Raw genomic sequence first — 12,793 nt, forward strand, 5'->3', positions numbered from 1 at the left:
ATAAGAAAGATGCAAGTACAATAAAAATGCCTTTATTTGGCTTTCCTCCCCACATATTAAATCACTGATAATTCAATTAAGAGACTGACAGTGTAGTCCTAAACAGAGTCTCACTTTTCTAACCCCATTGATTTAAATGGAATTAGAAAGATGTAACCCTTTTTAGGACTGCAGTACTACTAGGCATCTTTGAAACTCTCTGAAAAGCCAACATTTTGTTGAGAAGTTTTGTCTATAAAGAAAATACAGAATATGGCATAATTATCGCCCTAAGCATTTCAGGCACCATGCCCCCATTGTATCGGACATTTATTAAAACGGTTAGGCTCCAAGGTGGGCTTCTTCAGGAGAGATCTCACAACTGCCCTCTTAGTCACAACAATCTCCTCTTTCATAAAATTACTGATTATCTCCTGAATCCAACTGGTCATTCTTCTCCCAACCCAGCAAAGTGTAGTAAGCCATGGCATTCCTAGTTAAATTAAACAACTTCAATACTCCTTACAGCAGTAAAGGACCCATTTATGCAATGCACTGCTAATATTGTATTGCTGCATCATGCTCTCTCTGCTTCCTTTGAGTTGTCATACCAAGCAAGGATATCCCTGCCCTCACCAGGTGAACATTACAGATTGCAGTAAAGTGAAAGCAGCATGCATTGTAAAGAAACGATGAGACATGGAAAACTTTGCATTGCTAGATCTAAATGAAGATATGCAAGAAGTGTGGAAGAACTGCACCTTTATACCTTATTCTACCTTTCATTATATCCTAAAGGAGACAATATAGAGCCTTAGGTTACATATGAAGAAAATTTCAAAAGGTAAAAAAATGGCAAAAGGATAAATCAAGTGGGGAATTACAAGGACTTGCAGTGGGCATCTTATTCTCCCCCCCCTAATTTCCTCTATTTCCCTTCCCTGAAAGCCCCATAGACTGTCCCCTTTCCCTGCTTCCTTCTATTCTACCCACCTACCAGCCAGCCTGCCTTTATCTGCCTACCTGTCTTCAGTTTTACCTCCTTCTCTCCCCCTGGCAGCCTCTCCATTTGAAAAAAATGGAGCCTAGTTGTGTGGTGCAAGCCCCTGGGGCCAGGCGTACTTGTACAGTGTGAAACCCACAAGGACTTGCAGGGGTGCCTCATTTCTCCATGTATCCTGACATTATTTGCTATTCCCCTCCTCCTGGCAATCCCCATATCCTCACCTCTCCTTTCTTCCTTTCCTCCTTCCCACCCACTCACCAACCTACTTTTTATGTGCCTCCCATCTTATTTGCATACCCAACCTTTCTCCACAATGGGGACCCAAAGTAGCTCCTCCATTTTATCCTCACAACAGCCCTGTGAAGTAAGTTAGGTTGAGAATATGTAACTTGCACAAAGTCATTCATTGAGCTTACATAACACAGTGGTGATTCGAATCTGGGTCTCCCAGATCCCTGTCTGAAACTCTAATCACTACACCACAGTGCCTTTTGTGGGGTGGCCGCTGTTGAAGAGTAGCAATAGCCAGTCCTGGGTAAATGATGCAGGTCACATGGTAGCAAGTTACCAAGTGGTTGCTGTCCCTCAAAGGCCAAAACAGTCCTGGAAAGGACTGCCTTTTACCGACAGAAAATAAGGCTTGAAGGCTGGCAATACAGTTGTGGTTGCCTAGCAACAGCCACTGAGGGCATTCATTTCTTAAAGCTACAGATACTGTTTCTATTATTTTGGGGGTTTTAACCCCTAATGTATTTTTTGTTAGATTTGAGGTTTTTCTGCAAACTTGGGGCATCTTTCAGTTTTGTAGAAAGATTATTCTTGTCTGTTCAATCAGGCCATTGTTGAGATTAGATATATTGATGATGCCAAGGGCAGTTGTAAAATAACTTTCCTGACAGTGAAACTGGAAACCATCAATCAAGCATGATTTAGACAGGGCATAATTTGTGCTTTACTTAATTTTGAAACCCATTTTCAGCATTAGGTCTCCTACCTACAACTATTATGATATGCATGGTCAGAATTTGTAATTGTTTGATATCTGTAAACTCATAAAAAGGACAGTGCTTCTGAGCAGATGGCAAACATAATTCATTTTCTGTTTAGAAGTAGTCTGCAGGTCTTTCTGCATCTTGGAAATAGGGGTGTGCAGCAAAAAAAAAGTTTTTTTTCAGATCCATTTATATAGAACTGAAAAATATCAGTGTTCCTGGTTTCCCAGGTTCCAAACACTGATACATAAGAGAAGCCAATGTTGGATCAGGCCAATGGCCCATCAAGTCCAACACTCTGTCACAGAGTGGCCAAAAATACCAGGTGATATCCCGAGGTCCAGCAGTGGGGCCAGGACACTAGGAGCCCTCACACTATTAACCCCCCCCCCCAAGCACCAAAAATACAGAGCATCACTTGCCCCGGAGTCCCTATCTATACCTTGTGGCTAATAGCCACCGATGGACCTCTGCTCCATATGCTTATCTAATTCCCTCTTGAAGCCGTCCATGCTTGTAGCTGCCACCACCTCCTGTGGCAGTGAATTCCATGTGTTAATCACTCTTTGGATGAAGAAGTACTTCCTTTTATCTGTTCTAACTCGACCGCTCAGCAATTTCATGGAGTGCCCATGAGTTCTTGTATTGTGAGAAAAGGAGAAAAGTATCTCTTTCTCTACCTGCTCCATCCCATGCATAATCTTATAAACCTCAATCGTGTCACCCCTCAGTTGTCATTTCTCCAAGCTAAAGAGCCCCAAGCACTTTAACCTTTCTTCATAGTGAAAGTGTTCCAACCCTTTTATCATTTGAGTTGCCCTTTTCTGCACTTTTTTCCAATGCTATAGTATCCCTTTTAAGGTGTAGTGACCAGAACTGTACACAGTATTCCAAATGAGGTTGCACCATTGATTTATATACGGGCATTATGATATTGGCTGATCTGTTTTCAATACTCTTCCTAATAATCCCCAGCATACCATTGGCCTTTTTTATTGCAGTCACACACTGTCTCGACATTTTCAGTGAGTTGTCTACTACGACTCCAAGATCTCTCTCTTGGTCAGTCTCTGCCAGTTTGGACCCCATCAACATGTATTTATATTTAGGATTTTTTGCTCCAATGTGCATCTCTTTGCACTTGGCCACATTGAACCCCATTTGCCACGTTGACGCCCACTCACCCATCCTCGACAGATCCCTTTGGAGTGCCTTACAATCCTCCCTGGTTTTCACCACCCTAAACAACTTCGTAGCATCTGCAAATTTAGCCACTTCACTGTTTACTCCCAACTCCAAATCATTAATAAACAAGTTAAAAAGCATCGGACTGAGTACTGATCCCTGTGGTACCCCACTGCTTACCACCTTCCACTGAGAAAATTTCCCATTTATACTCACTCTCTGTTTCCTATTAATTAGCCAGTTTTTGATCCACGAAAGGACTTGTCCTTTTATCCCGTGATTTTTGAGCTTACTTAGGAGCCTTTGATGCGGAATGTTATCAAAAGCTTTCTGGAAGTCAAGGTAAACAACATCTATTCAGTCCCCCTTTTCCACATGTTTGTTCACTCCCTCAAAGAAAACTAACAGGTTAGTTCCCTTACAGAACCCAATGGTTTTTGTTCATCAATGTGCTTACTAATTCTTTCATTAATAACAGTTTTCACCAACTTACTCGGTATGGACGTCAGACTGACTGGCCTGTAATTTCCCGGATCTCCTCTGGAACCCTTTAAAAGATGGGAGTGACACTAGCCACCTTCCAGTCCTCAGGAATGGATGCAGATTTTAATGAAATATCACATATTTTCATCAGGAGATCCACATGTTCACATCTGAGTTCTTTCAGAACTTTCGGATGTATGCCATCCGGGCCTGGTGATTTATCAGTTTGTAAGTTGTCTATCAGTCGTAGGACCTCCTCTCTCGTCACCTCAATCTGACTCAGGTCTTTCAACACCCCTCCCGAAATCAGTGGTTCTGGAGTGGGCAAGCACTTCTCATCTTCCACAGTGAAGACAGAGGCCAAAAATGCATTCAGCTTCTCAGCCATTTCCCTATCATCCTTCATTACTCCTTTTACCCCTTGGTCATCCAAGAGCCCTACTGCCTCCCTGGCTGGTTTCCTGCTCCTAATGTATTTGAAGACATTTTTATTGCTATATGCTCCTCATATTCCCTTTCAGCCTCACTGAGACTAGCTTTCCACCACTTAAAGGAATCCTTTTTACCTTTTACAGCTTCCATTACTTTGTTTGTTAACCATGCAGGCTTTTTTCTATACCTGTTTGTGCCTTTCCTAAGCTGTGGTATATATTTTTTCTGAGCTTCTAGGATTGTAGTTTTAAATAGTTTCCAAGCTTCCCCAATAGTTTTGACCTTTTCTACTTTTCCTTTCAGTTTTTTCCTCACATGTCCCCTCATATCAGAGAAGTTACCCCTTTTAAAGTTAAAAGTGGTTGTGTCAGTCTTTTTGGCCAATTTCCTATTTATACAAATGTTGAACTCAATAACATTATGGTCACTGTTTCCAAGTGGTGGAAACTTTTACACTCTTGTGTAACACACTTTTACATCTCTCACCAGGTCTTGGGAATTACTTAGGACCAAATCCAGGATTGCCTCTCCCCTGGTAGTTTCCGTGACCACCTGCTCCATAGCAAAGTCATTGAGAGTGTCTAGAAACTCAATCTCTTTTTCCTGACTTGAACACATATTGACCCAATCAATGTGTGGGTAGTTAAAAATACCTGTTACAACACAGCTTTGTCTAGCCACTATCTTTAATTCATTCAACATTTTATAATATATAACTGGGAATCCCACTGTATCTAGAAACTTTTTTGGAGTGGGTGGGGTTTTTGCAATATTTCTTCAGCTCCATTATTCCCCATGGAGAATCTTTCTGGGGGGCTGGGGTTTATGTTTAAAGATACTGTCACCAAAATTACAGGAGAGCTGCTGTTGCCTGTCATTTAAACAACCTCCCAATGGCAAGTCAATTGGACCATGGGATCTATGGGCCCCTGAACAAGATGCCCCCAAAAGCCTCCATTGTTTCCTATGGAGGGAAAAACCCATGAAAAATGTGAAATCTGAGAATCCCCCCATTGCAAGCAATTGCTGAGCCCAACCAAAGTAAAACCCAAGAATCTGAATCTATGGAAACTGCAAGAATCTGAAATGATCTAAAACCCAAGGCCTTGAGATTATGAAGAATGTGAGAATCTCAACATGAGAAATCTACCAAACACCCCACGCATTCGACAGAAACCGACTCCAGCAAGAATGAACTTTTGAAAAACAACAAAAACACTTGAAACTTACAGAACCTTACCTAATGTAGTTTGGCAAGCTGATACCAAGCCCTGGGAGACACAAAAACATGGGGGGGGGAGGAGAAAACCAGTCTGGGCGGGGGGCTGCAAACATTGGCTCTCTCAATTCCTAGTTAATCCCAAATATTTCCAGGATTTTTCAGGATGCATTTTTTGGCACTCAAAAAAAAAATTCTGGATATATTTGGGAGACCCAAGTATATCAGAAAAATACATTATCAGAATATATATATTCCGCTCGGTTATATCCGAGCACACATCCCTAGTTATGACTTCAGGTCCACCAAGTCCTTGTATTGCAAACCGGGTACTGAAAATCATGATATTATGAAGAAGGCTTAAAATGGTGATTTGATGCTTGATAGAGCACTAAGTGCTTCTACAATGTTTTTAGGTCAAGAAGCAATTTGAAAATATTATTAATTTTATTCTTGAAGTCCATATCTTGAACTCCAAGATACTAGGATGAAAAATTAACCTGCAGGAGTTAATAGTTCACAAAAGCAAAAGGCTTTTAAAAGCTTTTATAAAGCTGAATCTCAACAATATCCCCATGAAAAAGCATAAAAATCCATTTGATTGCCCCCACCGTGACCAGAGGCTCAATAGGGAAATCAACTATCTGTGCAAGTGCACAAGATATGAATACTTCTCCTTCCTTCTTATAAAGTCCTAGACATGTCGCTGCATAAATTGCCACTATTAATATTAGAAAAGAGAAAGGGGTTTAATTAGTCCCTGAAGTAAAGAGACACAGTCTTCCATTATGAACCACAAATCAGTTTCCTGCAGACTAGGTATGAACCCATGTCTTCCAAAGTACACTTCTCTGAAGGAAGGTCCTGAAATGTTCACCGCTTTTAGTCAAGCTAGAATGAATTTATGAGCTGGGGGGGGGGCTCTATTGCATTATACCTTCCATCACTAAGAGACCACAAAATACCAAGAGCCAATTTCAGATCTAAGCTGCTCTACTGCACTGGTACAGTGTTAAAACACCTGTTCATTGATCCAGCAAAAGACTGAAGCACCTGAGTAGCCCCACTGATTACACTAAGAAAATAAACATGCCAAAAGGAAGAAAAAGGGAACTTCCACTTGTGCTTGTCAGATTTAAAGATCTGCTACCAACATTAAGTGCAAAAAATGCAACTACCCAAATAACAATACCAGTTGGGCACAGGTGTCAAGTTCCTTAGGCGGATCACACCACACACCCACTCAGGCTTCTTGAGAAGATAAGTGGTTTTATTGGTAGTTCATAACTAAAGAACGAGTATACAGCTTGTGTCAAGAATGGCCTCTAGTATATTGGCCTCTGACTTATAGTGATTTCGAATTTACCCCTCCCCCCACGAAGCAAAAGCCAATGGTTAATTTTCGTGCGCATGGCAAGCAAGCAGCAAAACAAGCGGCAAAGCTGGAAAGCAGTTAAGGTTCCCAGCCATCTCATTACAGCTGGAGACAGCAAGGTCAAAGCCGTGATAGCAGTCAGTTGCTGGGCAGGGAAGTGCTGGGAAAGTGGAGGAGAGTATCACCCCCACATACCAATGCCATGACAGGGCTACCTGACATCCTTCCCCTCCCAAAGACCCCCACCCCCCGGTTTCTCCGGGAAGCATCGGTGGAAGTGTTTAATGAGGCGGGAGGCGAAGACATGTTCCCTCGCCACCCACTCCCTATGTTGAGGTCCAAAACCAGCCCATTCAATCAAATAGTACAGCTTGTTGCGTTTCAACTTAGAGTCCAAAATATCAGCAACTTCGTGATGTGTTTCGCCTTGTACGAGTATGGGCGGGGGGCTGGATTTCTGCAGGCACCAGACATTAGCCCTGGGTCACAGCAAAGAAGGCTAAAATGGAAAACGGAATGTAAATGTCTGAGGTTCTTAGGCAAATCAAGTTCTACAGCCACTTCATTGATCTTATGGATGACTTTGAAAGGTCCCACAAATTTCCAACCCAGTTTGTGACTTGGGCGCAACCCCTTAATGTTCTTGGTAGACACATAAACAGAATCTCTGGGTTGGACGTCCCAAGTGTCAGTACTTTTTTATCTGCTTGAACCTTGTATGCTTGTTTAGTAGAGTCCAACGTTTTACACAGCACTGGCCAAGCATCTTTGAGGCGTTTGCACGATTCACCTACTTCCCCCTCCGGGAGGGGTTTGTCAGAAAGGAAAGGGAGAGGTGGAGCCTCATAGCCAAAGACAGCCATGAATGGAGACACACCAGAAGATGAATGACAAGCATTATTGTAACAAAATTCAGTGAGAGGGAGGAGCCCCTCCCAATCATCCTGCTGGAAGTTAGTTAAATACCTGAGGTACTGCTCCAGGGTTTGGTTAGCCCATTCCATTTGTCCATCCATCTCGGAATGATAAGCACTACTAAGCCCCTGCTCAATCCCCAGAAGTTTCATCAGTTCCCCCCAGAACTTAGAAACAAATTGGGAGCCATGGTCGGAGATTATCTTCCATGGCAACGTGTGGAGCCGGAAGCAGGGCCAGCTCCAGGGGTTTTTGCACACTAGGCGAGGCTACCTTCTGGCACCCCTCCCCCCCTGGTGCACCCAGCTATATTCAGTGGGTTGGTCTAAAGCAGCAGAACAAAGAGGCTCTAGCTCACTTTTTCTTCTGTCCATCATCAGTTCTCCAAGTTCCCAGGCAAGGGAGATACCAGAACTGAATCTCTCTGTGTGCAAAGGACACGCTCAACCACTTAGAAGAGGCCTTAGCTCCAGAAAAGGTGAAGCTATGAGAACAATTTAACTAATGTATCTCCTTGGAACAGATTCAGCTTCACCATCCTTATCTCACTCTTCTTAGTGCTCATAGTCTCAGGTGGGTAGCCATGTCGGTGTGAAGCAGTTAGAACATAAGAACATAAGAGACGCCAATGTTGGATCAGGCCAAAGGCCCATCTAGTCCAACACTCTGTCACACAGTGGCCAAAAATACCAGGTGCCATCAGGAGGTCCACCAGTGGGGCCAGGACATTAGAAGCCCTCCCACTGTTGCCCCCCCCCCAGCACCAAGAAGTTCAGAGTCCAGGGGCACCTTTAAGACCAACGGAATTTTATTCCAAAGCATAAGCTGGGCTCTGAGCAGGAGCAAGAGAGGGAGCTGCTGCTGCTGTGGGCAGTGAGGGACTTCATTATTTCCCTTTCCTGAACTGCTGTGTGCCCCCCTCCCCCACCCGGCAAAAGCAGCGGAGGCCGAGTGAAGTCATCCAGCCACCTCCTCCCTCCCCACGGTCTCTCTCTGGCCCCGGCTCAGGTAGGAAGGCCCTCGCCGCCACCCCTCCTCGCACCAGGACCAGAAATGCCTCCTCCCGCTGGTCAGGTGGACGGGAGGAGGTGACAGAGGAGGCCGGGCTGGGTGAGAGCGAGACCCCCGCCCACCGTGCGGGCCAGGTGACACCGCCATTCAGGGACCCGGAGGGGGAGGGGTGCTATTTCCATCTCCCCCAACAGACACACTCACTGCCCTCCCCTCTCTCAGGCCCCGACTTACACACTCTGAGGCAGGCAGCATCTATGGTCATCTCGCGCAGGGGCCACCACGACGACGAGGTGGCAGCGGACTCAGGTGCACACGCATGCTTGGAAGGCAGCTCTTCTGTGGGGCTGCCACGTGGGGCCTTTAGTCTTTCCCACCCAGCCATAAGAGGAGGCAAACCAGAGGGGGGAGGGTGGGGAGGCTGGACTCTCGTGGCCCCTCCTTGGCTCCTGCTCCTTCAGCTGCACTTCTGGGCGCACTGAAAGACACGGCGGCGGCCACCCAGCCAGTTAAGAAAGTTGCAGGGCTTTTGCCGGGGGGGGCTTTAGGCGGGGGGGCATCACAGACCGTAAGCTCTACGTCGGTCCATCCCCCACCCCAGCTGGCATACCGTCCCCGCCTGTCCTGTCCTGGCTGCTGGACTCTCCTGGCCCCTCCTCGGCTCCTACTCTTCCTGCTGCGATTCTGGGCACACTGAAAGAGGCGGCAGTGGCAGCGGCGGTCACCCGGTCGGGACTACTAGATGCAGGGCTTTTGGTGGGGGTGGGCTTTTGGTGGGGGTGCGGGTGCAGTTTGGTGCCCCTAAGGGCCGGCCCGCTCTAGGCATGTGCCTAGTTCACCCTGGCCGGAAGATCTGTTGCAGGAAAGCTTTAGCCAGGAGGCGAGCAGTCGGAAGCGCTTTAAGAAGAACGAAATGTGCCTGCTTTGAAAACAAGTCCACTACAACCCAAATCACAGTCTTTCCCTTACTGGGGGGGTAGATCCGTAATGAAATCCATGGAAATCACTTCCCACAGCCGACCAGGAGTGGGGAGGAGTTGCAACAGACCCGGAGGCTTCCCTGGCGGGACTTGCACATAATACAGGTTTGGCATGACTTAATGAACAGAGATAGATCCTTCCGCATCGAGTCGCGTGACCCCTCCTATTGACTATCATGTTGTGGTAGGCGGGACAACGCATCCGCCAGAGACTTCAACTTCCCCAGGAAATGGTGGAGAGTGAAATTAAACTTGGAAAAGAAATCAGCCCATCGCAGTTGTTTGGCATTCAGATTACGCGGTGTTCGCATAACCTCCAGGTTTTTATGATCTGTCCAAACCTCGAAAGGCACCCATGGCGCCATGTAGAAAGGGCCAACTTAGTAGCCCCAGCCTCCTTGTCCCAAACCAACCAGTTTCTCTCAGTGTCATTAAATTTATGAGACACATACACCAGGGGATGAAGCTTCCCATCCCCCCCTCTTGCAGGATCGCCCCCCCCCCCATGGCCACATCGGAAGCGTCAACTTGTACAGTAAACAAGCATCGACTTGTACAAGGCCTTTATGATTTGGACTGATGTCTGAGACTGGGCTTAAACTAACAGAAGGGAAGATATTGCCCAGTGCCAGAAGCAATCAAGGCAATGGAGTCAGAATTGGTGGTGCCTCCTTGTAGTGAGTTAAGGTGTGAAGCTTCAGTTTCCAGTTGGAAGCAAGCACTGAAGCTCGGTGTCGGTTGATGCCACTATGGTTTGGGCTGTGTTCTCCCCACTCCCCTGCCTTCTCTCTGCTGCCCTCCCTCCTCCTGGAATACACTCCAGGTTTCTTCCCGTTATCTTGCCTCTGGCCTTGAAACCGTGCTCGGCTGCTTGGCCCCGCTGAGAGCCGAGGGCCGTTTTCTTTTGTGCACGCTTGCTTGCTCCTGCTTATTGGTCTGTGTCCATCAGGGGGACCTGTATGAACTGGGTATAATAGTCCGTATGCCCGCCTAACCCCCCATTCCTGACACAAAGTGTGTCGTATGATGACCTGAGTACCTTTCTCAATAAACTGCATCTTTATCAAGGAACGTTGTTGAGCTTGATTGACTTGGGACTCTGACAGAGTGTCAGGAATCCTTTACTGACCTCTACCCACCCCTGACGAAGACGACTGGAGGAGCCAGTTGTGCCCATGACTACAACAGAGCAGATGCCGACCACCACAGCTCCTGTTCCCATCACCACTTTGGCGGATGCCCCGATGACCCTTACCACGGCTTTGGGAGTGGAAGGGGGTTTGGATAACTGGCCACTCAGGTGCCCGAGCATCCCCTCTTGGGCTAACTTTTCTACAAGGACCCGAGAATTGTGGACGTTAACCCCCAACCCTCGGGGGCCAGCAGATATGACTATAAACCTCCCTGACCCCCTAAGCAGTCAGGAGGTGGAGAAGACCGATGGGAGGAAAGGTTCTCCCAGATGCAGGTTGCGCAAGCTAAGATGAGTCAAGAGCTGCAGGAAGCATTGATGGACATTCCCCGCCTGGTGGCTCAGGTGGTGCCGAATGAGCTGCACTTATGACCTCCCGCTCCACCAGCAGGGCCACCAACGCAGGTACCTATCCCTGCCCATGTTCTGGTGCCAATACCCACCCCGGTACCGGGGCCAGGGGACCCACCAGCATCTGCATCTGTCCCACTGGAGCTCGAGCACCCAAAGGAGCTTCTAGAGGCAATATTTCACGGAACCCCGGGGAAGCTAGCATTCTTCGTGGTGCAGGTGCAGAAGTTCGTTCAACACTGGGGCCATCTCTTCCCATCAGAAGAGTGGAGGGTCGACTACATTGCCTCTAAGATGAGGGAGGAGGTGGCCGACAGGTACATGAGCCTGCATCATGCCCGAGGTCCTGAGTTACGTGAAGTAGAAGTGTTCATGTGGGCATTGTGGCTGCAATATGAAGACCCAGTGGAGGAGGAGAGAGCCAGAAATCACCTCCATATCCTGAGGCAAGGGAAGAGGTTGGTACGAGAGTACATGGAAGAATTCAAAAGGTATGTGGCCAATGTTGGATTAGGCCAAAGGCCCATCCAGTCCAACACTCTGTCACACAGTGGCCAAAAATATCAGGTGCCATCAGGAGGTCCACCAGTGGGGCCAGGACATTAGAAGACCTCCCACTGTTGACCCCCCCCCAAGCACCAAGAAGACAGAGCATCACTTGCCCCAGAGCCCCTATCTATACCTTGTGGCTAATAGCCACTGATGGACCTCTGTTCCATATGCTTATCTAATTCCCTTTTGAAGCCGTCCATGCTTGTAGCCACCACCACTTCCTGTAGCAGTGAATTCCATGTGTTAATCACTCTTTGGGTGAAGAAGTACTTTCTTTTATCCGTTCTAATCCGACCGCTCAGCAATTTCATGGAGTGCCCACGAGTTCTTGTATTGTAAGAAAGGGAGAAAAGTATCTCTTTCTCAACCTGCTCTATCCCATGCATAATCTTATAAACCTCAATCATGTCACCCCTCAGTCGTCGTTTCTCCAAGCTAAAGAGCCCTAAGCACCTTAACCTTTCCTCATAGGGAAAGTGTTCCAACCCTTTTATCATTTGAGTTGCCCTTTTCTGCACTTTTTCCAAAGCTATATTATCCTTTTTAAGGTGTGGTGACCAGAATTGCACACAGTATTCCAGATGAGGTCGCACCATTGATTTATATAGCGGCATTATGATATTGGCTGATCTGTTTACAATACCCTTCCTAATAATCCCCAGCATAGCATTGGCCTTCTTTATTGCAGTCACACACTGTCTCGACATTTTCAGTGAGTTATCTACTACAACTCCAAGATCTCTCTCTTGATCAGTCTCTGCCAGTTCAGACCCCATCAATTTGTATTTATATTTAGGATTTTTGGCTCCAATGTGCATCACCTTGCATTTGGCCACATTGAACCCCATTTGCCATGTTGACGCCCATTCGCCCATCATTGACAGATCCCTTTGGAGTGCCTCACAAACCTCACTGGTTTTCAGCACCCTGAACAACTTCGTATCATCCACAAATTTAGCCACTTCACTGCTTACTCCCAACTCCAAATCATTAATGAACAAGTTAAAAAGCAGTGGACCAAGTGCTGATCCCTGCGGTACCCCACTGCTTACCTCCCTGCACTGAGAAAATTCCCCATTTATACTCACTCTCTGTTTTCTATTAATTAGCCAGTTTTTGAT

Source organism: Gekko japonicus, unplaced genomic scaffold, assembly GCF_001447785.1.
Source record: "Gekko japonicus isolate JY-2015 unplaced genomic scaffold, Gekko_japonicus_V1.1 scaffold1268, whole genome shotgun sequence".
NCBI classification, from domain to species: Eukaryota; Metazoa; Chordata; class Lepidosauria; order Squamata; family Gekkonidae; genus Gekko; species Gekko japonicus.